We start from the raw sequence: 18,641 nt of genomic DNA on the forward strand, positions 1-18,641 counted from the left end.
AATGTATCATATTAAATCACCATGCTTTCAGACTATCTGGGGAATATATGCACAAATGTGCTAAGCAATGTATTCTAGAGGCTGTGATACCTAATATCCATGAAGCTGGGATTTACAAGCTCCCACCCCATTTAATTCTATCCTACTTGTTAATCAGACACTCCCCTTTCCAGAATGCTTTGTTTCTTATACAGGTCCTTTGGAAAAGGCACCATGTAAGTATGTATACCAAGTCTACATGGAATTTGATGGAGATGTCATAAAACTCCCAGGTGACTACAGTACCTCAAAAAGGTAGGTACAGGAGGTGCTCACCTCTCTTTCATCAAAAACCAATGTTAAAACAGGTGCTGAGATGCCATCTCTCTATTTCCCCTCCCCTACCCCTTTTCTCCCTCTGGCCTTCTCCATTCCTCATGAATGCCCGTGTGTGTGTGTGTGCATGTGTGTGTGTGTGTGTGTGTGTTTGCTTTCTCACCTTTTAGATAAACTTTATCATTTTGTGCTTCATAGGGTCCCTGTATTAGAATGCTTCTATAAGTAGGAGCCATGGATCTGGAATAAAAATTTATTATGCTTTTTATTTTTTAAAAAAGATTTATTTGCTTATTTGAAAAGCAGAGCTACAGAGAGAGAGATAGAGACAGAGACAGAGAAAAGAGAGATCATCCTTTAGCTGATTCACTCTTCAACTAATTTTGGCTAAATGGTTTGACTCTCTGACAGCTTAAATTCCAAACCGAGTCTTCCAACTTTGGGCTTCCAGTCGGATCCCTGGAACTCTCAAAGGATGAGACTCTAAATTTGTTAAAGTAACAGCTGCTTGGGTCAATTCAAATTATATAAAATATATTAAAATCTTATAAATGATGTCAGACCTATGCTGTATTTATGTTTTTACTTTCCAGCTAAAGTGGTCTTATAAAAATAAGAGTAAATTCTGTGTATACAAGCCTTTATGTTGTTAACTAAAGTAAGCCAATGCAGATTGGTTCAGAAAATTGAGGTAATGCAAACGCCCTTGGGTTTGCTCAGTGGCTTGCTTGTTCAGTTTTACATGTCTTTGATATGTTTTAAACTTGTTTCTCTTAATGAGGAAGAATCTTTTCAAAGTTGTAAACATGCACTAGTGTTTGCTGTCCAGGAAGTGTTATCCTCATGTTACTTAAAAACATAAAAATGTAATTTTAACTTTTATTTCAGATAAAGGTGTGGTATTCATTAATAACTCAGTGTCTTAAGTCATCTAGGCATCAGTACTAAGTAAGACTTGGAAAAATATATTATATATACTTTTAACATCTCAAATTCAATTAAAAAAAACTGTTTGAGTTTCTTAACATGTATTCTCATAGGTTGTCCATACATGACAATTCAAGGCTATGTAAAAGTAACTACAGGTATAAAGTTTCAAAAGGTGTAAACAAGTCATAAAAAGTTTTAAAATGTTTACGATTTTAAAATATGGCTTACAGAGTTGAGTGCTAATGCTAAAATTACACTGACCTAAAGTTAGTTTGATCTTCTGTTATAACAATGCTTTTTTTTAAATGTGTACTAATGTTAGTAAATATATAAAAATGGTCTAAATCATAAATCTTGGAATCTGTTTTTGCAAAAACTGTAATGTCTATTTTAACAGTGTCTGCTTAATCGGTTACTCTGCCAATTCTAGAGTTAGGTCCTGTAAGCTCTTTTTGACTGTTAAATAATTCTAAATTATGTAAACTCTTATATACAAGGTTTTTTTTTTTATTTCTGGTTTATTCGACAACAAGAGACATAAAATTAATGTTAATCCATTGTGTACTCTACTGTCTCTGTTAAGTTATGGTTATGCAGCAAATGCTAAAAAACTGGGTTCCAGAAATGTGCACACACACACACACACACACTCACACAGACAGTGGGGTATTACAGCTCAGGGACAGCTCTGCAGGTTGGCTTGTGCTGCTACCTGCTCCGTGCAAAGTAGCAGGCTGCCACTTCAGCTCCAGATGTGTGGTGATCCAGAATCTCACACACCGGGCCATGATCACTGAGAGGTTGAAGAGTGGTGCAAGGGCTCCCTTTTTATCCTCATTTTTGGAGGTTCTCCAGCTTGCCATTCTCTGACTTGTCCAATCAATGCTGTTTCCTCCTTGCTTAGAGTTGGACAGTCCAGTCTGCATGGGTAGGAGGGTATTGCCTGTAGTGCACTGTTATCTGACTGACCAGGGATGTCTGCTTGGTATGGTTAGGCATGTCTCCCTAACAGCTGTTAGTTATTGCCTCACCTCCTGACTTATAACTCCACTTTATTTTTATTTTGTGGCTAGTGGTACTTCTTAACTCAATGTTTTACTGTGTTTCCACAGTTCATCTTCTTTTCGGGTAAGCGGTGATCTGTGACTCTTTTTGAGATTCCTGTGGATTCCCCACACTGCACCTCCAGGACACATGGCCTTCAGGCCATGTGCTCTAGGCTTCCTGGCCCAGATACAGGCCTAGATGCTCTTCCATGTGGCTGGTTCCTGGTACTTGATATGAACCCCTGTTTACCTCTCTCTCTTAAATAAAGCTCTCACTCTCCTATGCATCTTTCTCACTAAAACCCTAAAACGTACCATGCTGCCTCGTTTATCTGTGCCGGTATTGAGAATTCTTCTCTAAATATTAGGCAAGAACCCTCTTGGGCTTATTAATATTGGGGATTTACTAATAAGCCCATGGTGAAATCGAAGGTGTGGGGAGCAACTGGGAGCAACTCGGACTAGACGAAGTTACTAGACTTATTCTATGCATCTGCTCTCCCACAATATGGCGCTGGGAGAGGAGGAAACAGCTTCTACACAGCTGCCTCCAGTTCAACCAATAAACTGTAGGACCTGCTCCTGATTGGAGGAGAGCAGTGTACTCGGCGTGTGGGTAGCAGAGTTGGGATTGGTGGAAGAGGACTATAAAGGAGGAGAGAGACAACATGCACCAGGAACATCTATCTGAAGGAACACCTGTGCAGCCCCCCGAGAGAGCCGGCCGGCGGTGTGCCACTCCCCTGCGGAAGTGGGGAATGTGGCAGGGGGAACCGCCCTTCCACGGAGGTGGAAGGGACGGTAGCCAACCCGGGAAGAACCAGCAGCAAACCCAGGGAGGGCCGAGCAGACGAAAGAACAGCGCAGGGTCCTGTGTCGTTCCTCCGTGAAGAGGGGGAGTGACATAATGGTGCCATGACTCTGATAGGAAACCTAGGAGGGAAGAAGTGGGAAGAAGTGGGAAAATACCAGAGAGACTAGCAAACAGCCTAGGAAAAAGCCAGACGGAAAAGGTGCCGGAAGAAGCTATTGAAAGCCTAGGCATAGACTCAGATACGGACTGTGGGAAAGAAGTTAGGATTTAAAAGTGAAAGCAAGAAGATACTTAGATACGGACTGCAGGTTGAAAGCGAAAGTGCAACCTAGAAGGAACACCACGGACTGTGGGGAGAGGCCAGGAGAAATGAGAGGGGAATATTGTTGGAAGAAAAGTTAGGAAACATACCGGGTAGAAAAAAAAAAATGTTAGGGAGGATGAAGCCGCGGGGGCAGGCCGAGGCAGAGATGTAAGCTATATTGGGATTCATCGAGTCAGCCCGGGGAACAAGAGGCAAAAATCTGGAACCAGAGGCAGAGACGTGGGCCGCCAGGTTGGAATCCATCAGATTAACCCCGGGGAGCAAAAGACGGGAAGCCAAACCAAAAGGCACAGACATAAGCTATAGGTTGCATTTCGCCAGGTTAGCCTGGGGAACTTAGACTGAATACCGGTGGCAGAAACGTGAGCTAGGCTGTGTGACTTGCAGAAGCCACCACGCGCAGAGAGAGTGCACGGGGCGCGAATAGATAGGGAATGTGGTGCTAGCGCAAAGGCCGTGGTTCCGGCGCGAAGGGCGTGGAGACCGCGGAGAGCGCGCGAAGCTGGGAAGTGGCTCAGAGCCGGGAAGCCAGCAGATGAGAAGCACGGGCTGAAGCTGCGCAGAGCCGGGAAGCAGCCTCGGGGCGGGTGCCGGGAAGCTGCGGGGATAAGAGAAACAGAAGTTTAGAAGTAAAATGAGAGAAATAGGAATGCTGGCAGATAGAAGTAAAATAGGAGAGATAGGAATGCCCGGAGGTAGAGAAATAGAGAAAAATAAGGCCTCCCCACAACACAACATGGCAATGAGAGAGCTTGGATTCGGTCTGCCTGATTAGTAAGACGATAAGCACCTGTGGGTGGCTGCAGGTCACCAAAGACAGGCACGTTATCAACACCAATAAGTCTCCCCACAATACGGCAATGAGAAGGCTTGGATTTGGTTTGCCTGATTGCTAGGGCTTGTAAGCACCTGCAGGCAATTCTAGCAGAGCAGAGCATGCGCTGCAGGGCACCGAACACAGGCACGCATCAGCGCCTAAAAACCTCCTCACAACATGGCAAAGAGAGGACCCGGATTCGGTTTGCCTGATTGATAGGGCTTGTAAGCACCTGTGGGCAACTCTAGCAAGCAGAGCAGAGTGTGTGCCGCGGGGCACCGAAGACAGGCGCGTATCAATACCAAAAATAAAAAGAAAGGGGGATCTGTGGGGAGCAACTGGGAGCAACTCGGACTAGACGAAGTTACTGGAATTAAGACTTATTCTATGCATCTGCTCTCCCACAATATGGCACTGGGAGAGGAGGAAACAGCTTCTACACAGCTGCCTCCAGTTCAACCAATAAACAGCAGGACCTGCTCCTGATTGGAGGAGAGCAGCGTACTCAGCGTGTGGGTAGCAGAGTTGGGATTGGTGGAAGAGGACTATAAAGGAGGAGAGAGACAACATGCACCGGGGAACATCTATCTGAAGGAACACCTGTGCAGCCCCCAAGAGAGCCGGCCAGCGGTGTGCCGCTCCCCCGCGGAAGTGGGGAAAGTGGCTAGGGGGAACCGCCCTTCCATGGAGGTGGAAGGGATGGTAGCCAACCCGGGAAGAACCAGCAGCAAACCCGGGGAGGGCCGAACAGACAAAAGAACAATGCAGGGTCCTGTGTCGTTCCTCCACGAAGAGGGGGAGTAACATAATGGTGCCATTACTCGGATAGGAAGCCTAGGCAGGGTTTAGTGTCGTTCCTCCATGAAGAGGGGGAGCGACAGAAGGCACCCCAAATTCCGGTAGCACATGTGGCACCCCGGATAGCATTTCTAGGGAACTTTAAGGGGCCACATTTTTAGTGGAAATTTTAGGGGGTCTTTCTGATTTCAAATTCCATTAGGATGAGAGTGGAGCTTGACACCAGTGGTTAGGCCATGTGGCCACCTGGATTCCAGTAATGGTGGCAGGGGCTAGGGCCTAGGATGTTGCCAGCCTGTAGAATGTGCCATAGATAAGACTGCATCGTTTTCCTAACACTTATGGCTGCTGTGGGAAGAGGTTTCTCATTTAAATAAATCTTGCTTTCCTCACTGCCTGTCCACATGAAATTCCTTGTGAGACAAGCACCCCAGACACCTTCTTTCATTACAATTTTCCCCCATTTCTTTGGTGTGGCGAAATCATGAAAGAGTTGAGTCTCTGGTTTCAGTGTCATGGCTTGTCACTAGATCGATGACAATGCTTAAGTTCTCTGATTCCTCCTGGTGGTCCTCAAACCTTCTAGCACCTGTGTCCTTCAGTTCTGCCTCAGTCTAATGGTAGAACAGAGACCTGGGACTTCCCTGCTCTCTTAAAAACCTACTGTAAATTTTCACAGATGCACCTGATGAAGTTGTGAGGAGCAAAAATTAATAATGGGGTTTCTAAGAGTTGAGTGTCTACTTCTCACTGTTTCTACACACACACACACACACACACACACACACACTCCTCTCCTGGACAAAAGATTTCCCAGGTACAAAATTAGGTGATGTTATCAGATTCAGTGGCCTTCTTTACACCAAGCAAGCAGTATTTTGGTGGTGTGCATTTGTTGAAGGGGAAGACTGGAACCACCTATGAAATAATTAGGATAAGGATAGGATTTTGAAGTGTAAAATACTGGGCTGTTTTCCAAGGCCTGCTTCTAAGGCTACTGCATTCCTTCTGCAGAGCACATGTTTTGCTTCCCATGGTTGCTTTCACACACATAGGCTAATTTCTATCTTCCTATCTAAAAATATTGAAGAACATGAAAACCTTGGATAGAAGAATACCCTTAGAAACAAAAGCTGAAGGAATTTTCTGATTACATGGGAAAAATTAAACACATTAAGGAAATGTCACTGGAGAAGAAGCTAAGGGTCCTTGTATTTGTGCAAGAAATAATTCAGGTGTGAGACAGAGAGCAGTGAAAGGCAATGTAGCAAAGTTTATTAGGGTTGGGACATACATAAGAATGGATGGGCACTTCTCCAGACAGAACCTGAGAGAGAGTGCTTAGTTCACATTTAGGTGAGGGTTTTTAAGGGGCTGGGTCATGCCTTTCCACTTTTTTTCTCCCCATCTCCTCCTCCAGAACAAAGGACGTCTTAGGTGTAAATAGGACAAATTTCTTTGTGAGTTTCCAACTGAACTTGTCAGACAGGGGAAGCCTGGCTAGCTTGGCCAAGGGGCTTCTCTCTAGGGTGCCCGCTTTAGAGGAAGGATGCTTATCAGGCCAGATAGAAGGGGTAGGACCCCCTGGAAGGTTATCAGGGTCTGAGGGCAGGACTTTGAAGTGCAGATACTGGATAGCACCTCGAATGTTATTGGGTGACTTTGAAATGAGAATGCTGGACTGCTGTAGATGTCAATTTCCTTAGGCCCTTGTCACACACATAGGTTCATTTCTGACTTCCCACCTAACAAAAAGACAGAAGAATCAAGTTATCCTATAATCTTAGGTTTCTAAAATAAAAGAGTTTTACTGTCAGATCAGAACAGTCAGAACCAAAGAGGAAGAAAAAACTTACAGGAGATGCCTAGAAATTTGACAAAGGAAATCATCAATTAAGGAAACTACTAAAATGGGAAACTGCATTAAAAATAGATTTCAAAATGAAACATTAAGACTTATATGTATATATACACATATATATAAAGTATATATATATGACTTATTACAGATACATATTATATATACACATACATGTATATATATGTAAATATCTGTAATTAAATAACTTTATTGGTTTAGAATGTTGACCAAATCCATAGTTCTGTCTTTGTACTTACATAACAATGCTCAATTTTGAGCAATTCATAGAAATAATTTCCTTCTAATCTCAGCCAAAGCAATCTCACACAAAATCATCTGCTACAAATCTGTAACATTCTTATATTCTCTTATATTCCTTAAGCTATATGTTCTGCTTTGTTCCTCTCTCTCCTTGCCAAACACCAGTTTTATTTCATGTTAGGACAAGTATCATTTGCATTCTTTGTGCAAGGTGTCCAATGTGTAACAAATCTTCCCAGCCAAATGAATCAGTTTACAGGTTTCTATTGGAATTCCACTCCTGGGCAAGGTTCACCAGTTCCAACAGAGTAGGGGCCAGGGAAGTCATGCATCAGAGGTTGGGAGGGCTCCTTTTATAGATACAGGGCATGGGGGTTAAAGGTAGAGGTGTGTCTGATCCTCATTGGTTGACTTTTAGGTGCACACAAGACCTTGGCAAGGAATTTTCATTCCTGGAATTGTGGGTCTTCTCTCTTGCAGATCCTGAAGCTACCACTTTGTAATTTGAAACACATCTTGGGTGCCAAGACACATTCTCATTCTCATTTTTCTCTTCCCTATTTTTGGTTTCTTAATTTGCATTTTGAAATAATCCTAAAAAGCCTCTAAAATAAGAGCAAAGTATTTTAATAAAAGAACATATAGAATTTCAATTTATTTTAAAGTAGTCTAAAATTATTTGTCTTATATCAATGATTCATGTAACCAAAAAAGTTCATTGTCTTTTATAATTGTTTTTCAGTTACAGAGCTCATTTTTATTTGTTTTTCTTAGAAATAATAATTACTCCATTTCTTCTGTTGTACAGTTTAAGGAAAGAGAAAGATAGCTATTCATAAAGGAGAAAACTAACCCTTTTTTATGTTTTTTTTTACTTTTATTTAATGAATATAAATTTCCAAGGTACAGCTTATGGATTACAATGGCTTCCCCTCCATAACATCCCTCCCACCTGCAACCCTCCCCTTTCCCACTCCCTCTCCCCTTCCATTCACATCAACATTCATTTTCGATTCTCTTTACATACAGAAGATCAGTTTAGCATACATTAAGTAAAGACTTCAACAGTTTGCTCCCACACAGAAACACAAAGTGAAAAATACTGTTTGAATACTACTTATAGCATTAAATCACACTACTAAACAGCAGTAAAAAAAAAAAAACAATGAAATCTGGTCATTTGAAACAAAATGGAGGAATCTGGAAAACATCATGCTGAGTGAAATAAGCCAGTCCCAAAGGGACAAATATCATATGTTCTCCCTGATAGGTGACAACTAACTGAGCACTGAAAAGGAAACCTGTTAAAGAAAAATGAACACTATAAGAAATGGTGACTTGATCAGCCCTCACACTGACTGTTGATGAACAACTTGATATGTTATCCCTCTTAGTATTTTTTTATTTGTTCTACTTAATACTTTTGGTGGAATACTGTAATCAATACACAATTCTTCTTAAGTGCTGAAACTTAACTGAAAAGTGATCACTGTTAAATAGAAGAGTGGGAATAAGAGAGGGAAGATATGTGTAATTTGGGACATGCGCAAGCTGACTTACCTCAAATGGTAGAGTTAGAAACATACCAGAGCATTCCAATTCAATCCCATCGAGGTGGCATGTACCAATGCCATCTCACTAGTCCCAGTGATCAATTTCTGTTCACAATTGATCATAATGATGGGACTAAGAACCAAAGAGATCACATAAACAAGACTAGTGTCTGCAAATACTAGCTGATAGAATAAAAAAGGGAGAGAACGATCCAACATGGGAAGTGAGATACACAGCAGACCCATAGAATGGCAGATGTCCTAACAGCACTCTGGCCTCATAATCAGCCCTTAAGGCATGCAGATCTGGCAAAAAGCCCATGAGAGTATTTCAGGCATGGAAAGCCAAGACACTCTGGGTGAAAAAAAAAAAAAACTAAATGAAAGATCTCCACGAGTGAGATCCCAGTGGAAAGAATGGGTCATCAAAGAAAGAGGTACCTTTCTCTGAAGGAGGAGAGAACTTCCACTTTGACCATGCCTTGTCTAAATATGATCAGAGTCGGTGAACTCAGGGGGCTTCCATAGCCTTGGCAGCTCATGACAAGAGCCTAGGGTGATTACTGATGCCATAAACAAGAGTGTCAATTTGTTAAGTCAACAACAGGAGTCACTGTGCACTTACTCCTCATGTAGGATCTCTGTCCTTAGTGTGCTGTACATTGAGATTTAATGCTATAACGAGTACTCAAACAGTATTTTTCACTTTACGTTGCTGTGTGGGAGCAAACTGTTGAAATCTTTACTTAATGTATGCTAAACTGATCTTCTGTATATAAAGAGAATCGAAAATGAATCTTGATTTGAATGGAAGGGGAGAGGGAGTGGGAAAGCGAGGATTGTGGGTGGGAGGGACATTATGGAGGGGAAGCCATTGTAATCCATAAGCTGTACTTTGGAAATTTATATTCATTAAATACAAGTTAAAAAAAGATTTGCTGCAGAATAAAGTCAACTATTAAGCTTAAAGCTCCCTTTCACTGGTTCATTCCCCAAATATCTGCAATGGTCAAGATTGTGCCAATATTTAATGTGGGGTCAAGAACTCTATATAGGTTTCCCAAATGGGTGGCAGAAACCCAGTAGGTTGAACCATCACCATTGCTTTCCAGGGTGTGCATTAACAGAAAACTGGAGTATGGTTCTGGATGAAGATATCAGACTCATGCACTGTAATGTAGGATTCAGACATCTAACTACTAAACCTGCCTGCTCCTCTTATCCATATTTTTAAAATACATATAATATATGAAGAGTAATTTTATTTACTCTTAGTTGTGGATTTAAGATTTTTTTAAAAGAATTATTTATTTGAAAGTCAGAGTTACACAGAGAAAGGAAGAAAGAGAGAGTGAGAGAGAGCACACAAGATCTCCTATCCACTGTTTCATGCCTCAAATGGCCACAGTGCTCTGGCTGTAACCAGGAGTCAGGAGTTTCTTTCAGATTCCTCACATGGGTACAGGGGCCCAAGAACATGGGCCATCCTCCACTGTATTTCCAGGCATATTAGCAGGGAAAAGGATTGGAACTGGAGAAGCTAGGTCTTGAACGAGCACCCATAAGAGATGCTAGTGTCAGAGTCAGTTTCTTTACCCACTATGCCACAATGCTGACCCCCTGGCTATAGATTTAAAAGGCATGTAACAATAAAAAATAATATTACATGACAATTTTTGGAATGACTGTTGAGATGGCATTAAATTAGAAATATTCTGTTTCCCATTTAGTAGATAGACTGGATAAGAGAAAAGGAAATGAGACAGGCACTATAGCATAGGGAGTTAATCCTCCTCCTGTGGTACTAGCATCTCATATGGCACTGTTTGGTGTCCTGGCTGCTCCACTTCTGATCCAGTTCCCTGAAAGGGACACTAACCCACTGTTGGTGGGAAGGCAAACTGGTTAAGCCACTATGGAAGTCAGTCTGGAGATTCCTCAGAAACCTGAAGATAACCCTACCATTCAACCCAGCCATCCCACTCCTTGGAATTTACCCAAAGGAAATTAAATTGGCAAACAAAAAAGCAGTCTGCACATTAATATTTATTGCAGCTCAATTCACAATAGCTAAGACCTGGAACCAACCCAAATGCCCATCCACAGTAGACTGGATAAAGAAATTATGGGATTTGTACTCTTTAGAATACTATACCGCAGTCAAAAACAACGAAATCCAGTCATTTGCAACAAGATGGAGGAATTTGGAAAACATCATGCTGAGTGAATTAAGCCAGTCCCAAAGGGACAAACATCATATGTTCTCCCTGATCGGCGACAACTAACTGAGCACCAAAGGGGAAACTTGTTGAAGTGAAATGAACACTATGAGAAACAGTGACTTGATCAGCTCTTGTCCTGACGGTTGATGTACAATGTAATACTTTATCCATTTTAGTATTTTTTTCTGTTCTAGTACCATTGGTTGAACTCTGTAATTAACACACAATTATTCTTAGGTGTTTAAATTTTAACTGAAAAGTGATCCCTGTTAGGAATTTGGAAAACATTATGTTGAGTGAAATAAGCCAATCCCAAAGGGACAAATACCACTTGTTCTCCTTGATAGGTGACAACTAACTGAGCACCAAAAAGGAAACCTGTTAAAGTGAAATGAACACTATGAGAAACGGTGACTTGATCAGCCCTCACCCTGACTGTTGATGAGCAGCTTAATATGTTATTCCTCTTAGTATTTTTTTGTTTGTTCCACTTAATACTTTTGGTTGAATACTGTAATCAATAGACAATTCTTCTTAAGAGCTGAAACTTAACTGAAAAGTGATCACTGTTAAATAGAAGAGTGGGAATAAGAGAGGGAAGAGATGTGCAATTTGGGACACGCGCAAGCTGACTTACCTCAAACGGTAGAGTTAGAAACATACCAGGGCATTCCAATTCAATCCCATCAAGGTGGCATGTACCAATGCCATCTCATTAGTCCCAGTGATCAATTTCTGTTCACAATTGATCATAATGATAGGACTAAGAACCAAAGGGATCACATAAACAAGACTAGTGTCTGCAAATACTAGCTGATAGAATAAAAAAGGGAGAGAACGATCCAACATGGGAAGTGAGATACACAGCAGACCCATAGAATGGCAAATGTCCTAACAGCACTCTGGCCTCATAATCAGCCCTTAAGGCATGCGGATCTGGCTGAAAAGCCCATGAGAGTATTTCAGGCATGGAAAGCCAAAACACTCTGGGTGAAAAAAAAAAAAAAAAAAACTAAATGAAAGATCTCCACGAGTGAGATCCCAGTGGAAAGAATGGGTCATCAAAGAAAGAGGTACCTTTCTCTGAAGGAGGAGAGAACTTCCACTTTGACCATGCCTTGTCTAAATATGATCAGAGTCGGTGAACTCAGGGGGCTTCCATAGCCTTGGCAGCTCATGACAAGAGCCTAGGGTGATTACTGATGCCATAAACAAGAGTGTCAATTTGTTAAGTCAACAACAGGAGTCACTGTGCACTTACTCCTCATGTAGGATCTCTGTCCTTAGTGTGCTGTACATTGAGATTTAATGCTATAACGAGTACTCAAACAGTATTTTTCACTTTACGTTGCTGTGTGGGAGCAAACTGTTGAAATCTTTACTTAATGTATGCTAAACTGATCTTCTGTATATAAAGAGAATCGAAAATGAATCTTGATTTGAATGGAAGGGGAGAGGGAGTGGGAAAGGGGAGGATTGTGGGTGGGAGGGACATTATGGAGGGGAAGCCATTGTAATCCATATTCTGTCCTTTGGAAATTTATATTCATTAAATGAAAGTTAAAAAAAAAAGCAGTGGAAGATGACTCAGGTGCATGGGCCCCTGCACTCACAGGGGAGACCCAAAGGAGATTCTCGCTCCTGGCTTGGGATTGGCGCATTGTGGCCAATTGGGGAATGGACCAGATGATGGAAGTGCTCTCTCGGTGTCTCTTCTCTTTGTCTAAAACTCTGCCTCTCAAATAAATAAATAATAATAGTAACAGATACAAAGAAAATAATAACTGATTTTTGGAAATCCCAGAGAAGAGAGAAGGAAGTCCTCACCACAAAAGATCAGGCTAAGACCATCATATTGCAGCAATTCAGGAATCTCAGCTTGTCTGGAATGGCTTCTTATTTATGACAGTGAACACAATGGAGATAGAGGTGAAAGACCTGTACCTGCTGAACCCCAGGTTTTGTATTTAGACTGTTCAGTCTGAAGAGTGCTGGTCACTGTTTCATCATCCTCTCCACCTTAACACAAACAGACATAAATCCCATTTATTATTTGCTACATAAGCAACACCTTATACTTTAGCTCTTTGCCTCTTCCAATGTTCAGTCATTTTGTGGAGGAACTTAAGGTTCCTATCAGAGAATAGTTAACTCATGGTCATAGTTGTTATGTCAGAATTAATTCATGTTTAGCTGTCTCATAATGAGTTAGGAGATGCATTTGAAACTGATAAGGAAATAGTTCTGTATTCTTAAGTTCAAAAATTTATAATCATGTATAATTTCCCACTTTACTCAGACATCTACAGGTTATTTCACAGCATAGCTGTGACACTCCCATATATTGAAATGACTGACTGTTCAGATTGTGTACATATCCCAGTGATTGTGTGGGAAAGACATGTGGAAGGCCAGCACAGGAAAATACTTGAGGGTAATCCCAACCATGGTTTAAATTTTCTATCCATAGAGCCACCCACTTGGTACAGTTATGACCTTCTCTCCTAGACATTGGTACAGATGGCCTTGGGTGAGCAAGGATGTCCATCTTTTAGGAGTTAGTCACATTCAAGGATATGGTTATGGATGTCACCAAGGAAGTTCAGGCCCTGCTTGAGACATCTGAGGGGAAGCTGTACAGGACATGATTCTGAAGAACATCTGTTTTATGAGCAGTAAGACATATGGATTCTAATTCAAGGAAGAGTTTTTAGGAAAAAAATGTAGCATTCATTTATCTAACATTTTAACCCTCAGGTATTCACCCAAGGGAAGTAAAAATACATATTATAGAACATTTTCCCAAATCTGCCAGTAGGCAAGGAGACAAGACTAGAGAGTCCTGGATTATATAAAGCAAAAGGTCATAAATGAGATTAAAATAAAATCAGAGAGATGTTTTTCAGATATAGGATAGGATTGAAAATTGGGAGACAGATTCAGTTTAAAGTGAACCATGGTTCTTCTGAGGTAAAGCAGGACTGAGGCTTTTAAAATAAAGAAAGGGGGGGATGTCCAGATTTGCATTCTTTGAATACATATAGGATAGGATGAATGCACTGGTTTGAATTGATGCAGGAACTAGCATGTGATTCAATAGTTCAAGCTGCTCTTCTGACATTGACATCTCATACAAGAGTGCAGGTTTGAGTCCTGGCAACTCCTCTTCCAATCTAGATTCTTGCTAATCTGTGGAGAAGGCAGTGGATAATGGCCCAACCATTTCTGTCAACCATATGGAAGACCTGGATGAAACTCCTGGCTCCTGTCTTTCATCTAATTCAGCCCTGATTGTGGAGGGCATTGTGTAGTAAGCCAATAGATGAGTGATTTCTGCTGCTTGTCTTTCTCAGTCTCTCTGACTTTCAAATAAAAACTAAATTAAAAATTAAGGAGTGGCCATTTGACATAGTGGTTGGACCACTGCTTGGGATGCCTGCATCCCATGTCAGAGAGCCTGGGAAAAGTCCCAGCTCTGCTTCTGATTCCAGCTTCATGTTGGTGTGCATTCTGAGAGACAGTGATGAGGGTTAAAGGAGTTGAGTCCATGCCACCTTTGTAGAGACCCAAATTTTGTTTCAGGTTGCTGGTTTGAACTTGGTACTTCCCCAGCTGTGGTATAAAGTTGGGGGTGAACCAACAGATTTGAGATACACCCCATGTCTACTTTTCAAGTACAAAAATAAAATAATTATTTTTAAAGAGCAACAGGGTTTTCAAAACCTTTAAAATAGAAAGATCAAGCTGTTTCCAAAGTATCACAAATATATTCACAAAAAGAAATGCATAGTGAATATTATTCTATTTTTGTGCAGTCTCCACACAGGCATGTAGATGCTTAGAAGGGTGTCACTCCCCCTCTTCGCGGAGGAATGACACAGGACCCTGCACTGCTCTTTTGTCTGCTCGGCCCTTCCCGGGTTTCGGCACCATTATGTCGCTCCCCGTCTTCGTGGAGGAACGACACAGGACCCCACCTAGGCTTCATATCCGAGTGACGGCACCATTATGTCGCTCCCCCTCTTCATGGAGGAATGACACTAAACCCTGCCTAGGCTTCCTATCTGAGTCATGGCACCATTATGTCACTCCCCCTCTTCGTGGAGGAACGACACAGGACCCTGCGCTGTTCTTTCATCTGCTCGGCCCTCCCCGGGTTTGCTGCTGGTTCTTCCCGTGTTGGCTACCGACCCTTCCACCTCCGTCGAAGGGCGGTTCCCCCTGCCACTTTCCCCACTTCCGTGGGGGAGCGGCACACTGCCGGCCCGCTCTCTCGGGGGCTGCACAGGTGTTCCTCTTAGATGTTCCCGGTGCACACGTTGTCTCTCTCCTCCTTTATAGTCCTCTTCCACCAATCCCAACTCTGCTACCCACACGCCGAGTATGCTGCTCTCCTCAAATCAGGAGCAGGTCCTGCTGTTTATTGGTTGAACTGGAGGCAGCTGTGTAGAAGCTGTTTCCTCCTCTCCCAGCGCCATATTGTGGGAGAGCAGATGCATAGAATAAGTCTTAATTTGAGTAACAGTCTAGTCTGAGTTGCTCCCCACAGAAGGGGACAAGTTTTACAACTTCGGCCTAATAGGAATTGGGCAAGGTTTAGCCTGCATAATATTTGATGCTGTCCCTGCTTTACTAACATGATATGGATATTGTCATCTTAAAATTTGGTCATTTTAAGAGTAGTTAATTTTGAAATTATCTCAAACTTACAGAAATACCATGAGTCCTATTCACTGAGAATGCCCAGTTATTATCCTTAAGTACTTTTGCCCCTGACCCACCTCAAGCTGGGTCCCTCCAGTGCTCCTTTATGAGAAAATGTGGGCCCTGTATTCTCATCGGAAGCACCCTGGTCCGATGCTGGACTCTGCTCGGTCTCCCATCTGCGCTATGATGGATGCTATCAACTTGGTATTTAGTGAATTTCTGCTAGATTGATTCACACACAACCTTTTAAGGATTTATTTAGGTGTGTTCTCATGGGAAGGGAAGGAGTGTTGGGGATCCGGAGTCTCAAGGTTGAGACATTTTTGGCCACTACACCCGACCCATGCCCACCCTTCCTCCCTTTGTCCAGCCCAGCTCTGCAGCGCTGCCTCTTCCTACAGTCTCCCTCCTCAGCTCTCCCCGTGTGTTGAGTGGTCGCTGGGCACCAGGGCTGCTGCAAGGAGCATGCCGGAGTCTGGTCATGTTGGGTGGGCGGCACTGGTAGCATTCTGAAGTTTACATTAAACTTCTCCCAGTGAAACCCAAGACTTCTGGTCAGGATGCTAAAGTTGTGGCTGAACTGCAGGCACAGCAAGGCCGAGAGGGCAAGGACAGCTCTCATCTGATGAATGGTCCTATATCTCAAACCACTTCTCAAAGAAGTTCCATCCCAGCTTTGAGTCAGGTGCCAACAACTAAGGTTTCAGAGCTAAACCCTAATGTGAAAGTGTGGGGGACTCATGTTACATTTGGAAGCAAGTAGTGCAGCTGTCAGTTTGAGTGCTGCATGGGAGGAGACAGCTGGCCGTGGGGCAGACTGCAGCCCACAGGGACTAGATGTCAATGGTGATGGTGACAAAAGTCATGAGAATGCAGCATTACCAGACTTAGATGAGTCAAAACAGACATGAATGCTTTGGATCTGGATCATGCAGAATACGGATCTCTACCTGAAAATAGTAAAACAGGGCGAAATGAATCTCAACCAGAAAGCCAGGAAGACTCTCAAGAAGTACTTAAAAAAATTGGAATTTTGTTTATCCAGGGAGACTCTCGCTAGTGCCATGTATCGTACATCACAGATGGATGATGATCAGTATGCTCTAATTACAATGGTAGCTAACCTTGACCATATCAAGAAACTCAGTACTAGTGTGGATTTGATTGTTGAAGTGCTGAGATCTTTACTTTTAGTCCAGGTGGATGAGAAGAGAGAACAAGTAAGCCCAAATCAATCGTTGCATAGTAATATTGGGAGAAATATGTGAATCTATGCCTGTGGAAGAAGTAGAAGCACTATTTAAAGGAAATAATTTACTGAAATTTATAAACTGTGAATTTGCCTATAATGATAATTTATTTATTACATTTGAAACAGAATCTGATGCACAACAGGTTTACAAATACCTGTGAAAAGTCAAAACTTTTCAAGGGAAACCAATTAAGGTGCAGCTAAAAGCAAAGGCAATAGCTATAAACCCACTTTTGCCAAAGAATGGATTTAGATCTCACGACATGAACCTTTATACACAGCCAGGTTACACATCATTTATTTATACAGTCCCCGACAACAGTTGCCTCTGCACAACCCGACTGCCCCCCATTGTCAACAATGCATAGCTATTCCGATCCACCCCTGGTAACTCTATTTCCAAATACTGGATTTATACATGGGTTTTTACGTCTCCAACCTTCAAGCCTGCAGCCTCTCCTCTGACTTCACTCAGACAGTATCCTCCCAGAAGCAGGAAAAAATCCTTTGGCTATAGGAAGAAAAGGGAGGAGAAGTTTACAAGCAGACAAACTCAGTCTCCAACATGACCAAAGCCTCCATCACCAAACTTTGAACTGGGGTTGTCCAACTTCCCCCCATTACCTGGAGCTGCAGGCAATTTGAAGCCAGAGGACTTGTTTGAAAACAGGTTATCTAGCTTGATAAAAGGGTTATCAAAGGAAAGGAGCCTCAATGCAGATGCAAGTAGGAATGCTATTCCTGTAGTGGTCCCCAGAGAGCCCTCACTGCTGGCTTCTTGTGCTGTATCAGCAACATATGAACAATCCCTCTCCCCAGCCCATTTACCTGAGGATCCCAAGGTGGTAGAAAAGCAGAGGGAAACCACAGTGTGGACAGACTGCCTTCTGTCCTTACTACAACTGTGTGTAAATTGGTGCAGGTGAGTGGAGCTGCCACAGAATTGCGAAATCCCAGCTACATGGAGATTTGTCAGAGAACGAGTAAAGAGCTGCCTTCTTCCCCACTGCAACCCCCAAAAGGACAAAAGTCAAATGTTGACAGCTGTAGGAAGGAGGAGAAGAAGCTCACTGCACCTGTGGAGAAATAGAGGAAGCCTCTGCCCTCAAGTCCACTCCCGGAGTCCCCAAAGACCAGAGGGGGCAGCCTGGGCCCCAGCCCTCACCCCCAGCTGTTGGAAAGTGTCTTCACAGAGGACAGAACACTCCCCCCAAGTCTCCTCAGTGAAAATCCTATGTCTGGGAGCGGTTGCATAGAGCTGCATTAGCCACAAATGAAACACTCTTCCCACTCAGTATGAGAATGAGTCGCTGGTTAGGCGCTTGCAGTGTCTGTGAGCCCCACGGAATGCCTGCAAGTTATTTTTTTCTTCTGAGAGTCAGATTCTCCCCCTCTTGAAAAAAAAAAGCTGTTTTTCAGGATTTAATTAGCATAAACCTTATTTTTGGTTGATGGTTAACTGGAGGTGATGTGTAAGTCTGATTTTTTTTCAGGATAGAAAATGCATTTATCCCAATAGATTTGTGTTTTTTATTAAGCCTCTGTGTGGTTCTGAATGCAAGCTATATATAGTAAATTTTTCTAAATTAAGGGAACTATGCTACTTTAATTTTTTTAAATCATATTGGTCTAGAAGTGTGTATCTCAGATGCCCCAGCAGATAGATGAGGGATGGCAAGGGTGGCCTTGGCCTCAAGGTGGAAAGGGGTTGGCAGTGTCAGGTTGCTGACACACTGGCAT

At 42.5% G+C, this 18,641-nt stretch overlaps 1 pseudogene; it reads left to right on the forward strand.

Moving 5' to 3' along the window:
• The first annotated feature begins 238 nt into the window (after positions 1 to 238).
• Positions 239 to 18,128, forward strand: LOC100357528 (la-related protein 4B pseudogene; annotated as a pseudogene).
• Positions 18,129 to 18,641: the final 513 nt, after the last annotated feature.

This window comes from Oryctolagus cuniculus, chromosome 1 (assembly GCF_051225735.1).
Source record: "Oryctolagus cuniculus isolate XC-2025 breed Fujian yellow rabbit chromosome 1, ASM5122573v1, whole genome shotgun sequence".
Lineage (NCBI taxonomy): Eukaryota > Metazoa > Chordata > Mammalia > Lagomorpha > Leporidae > Oryctolagus > Oryctolagus cuniculus.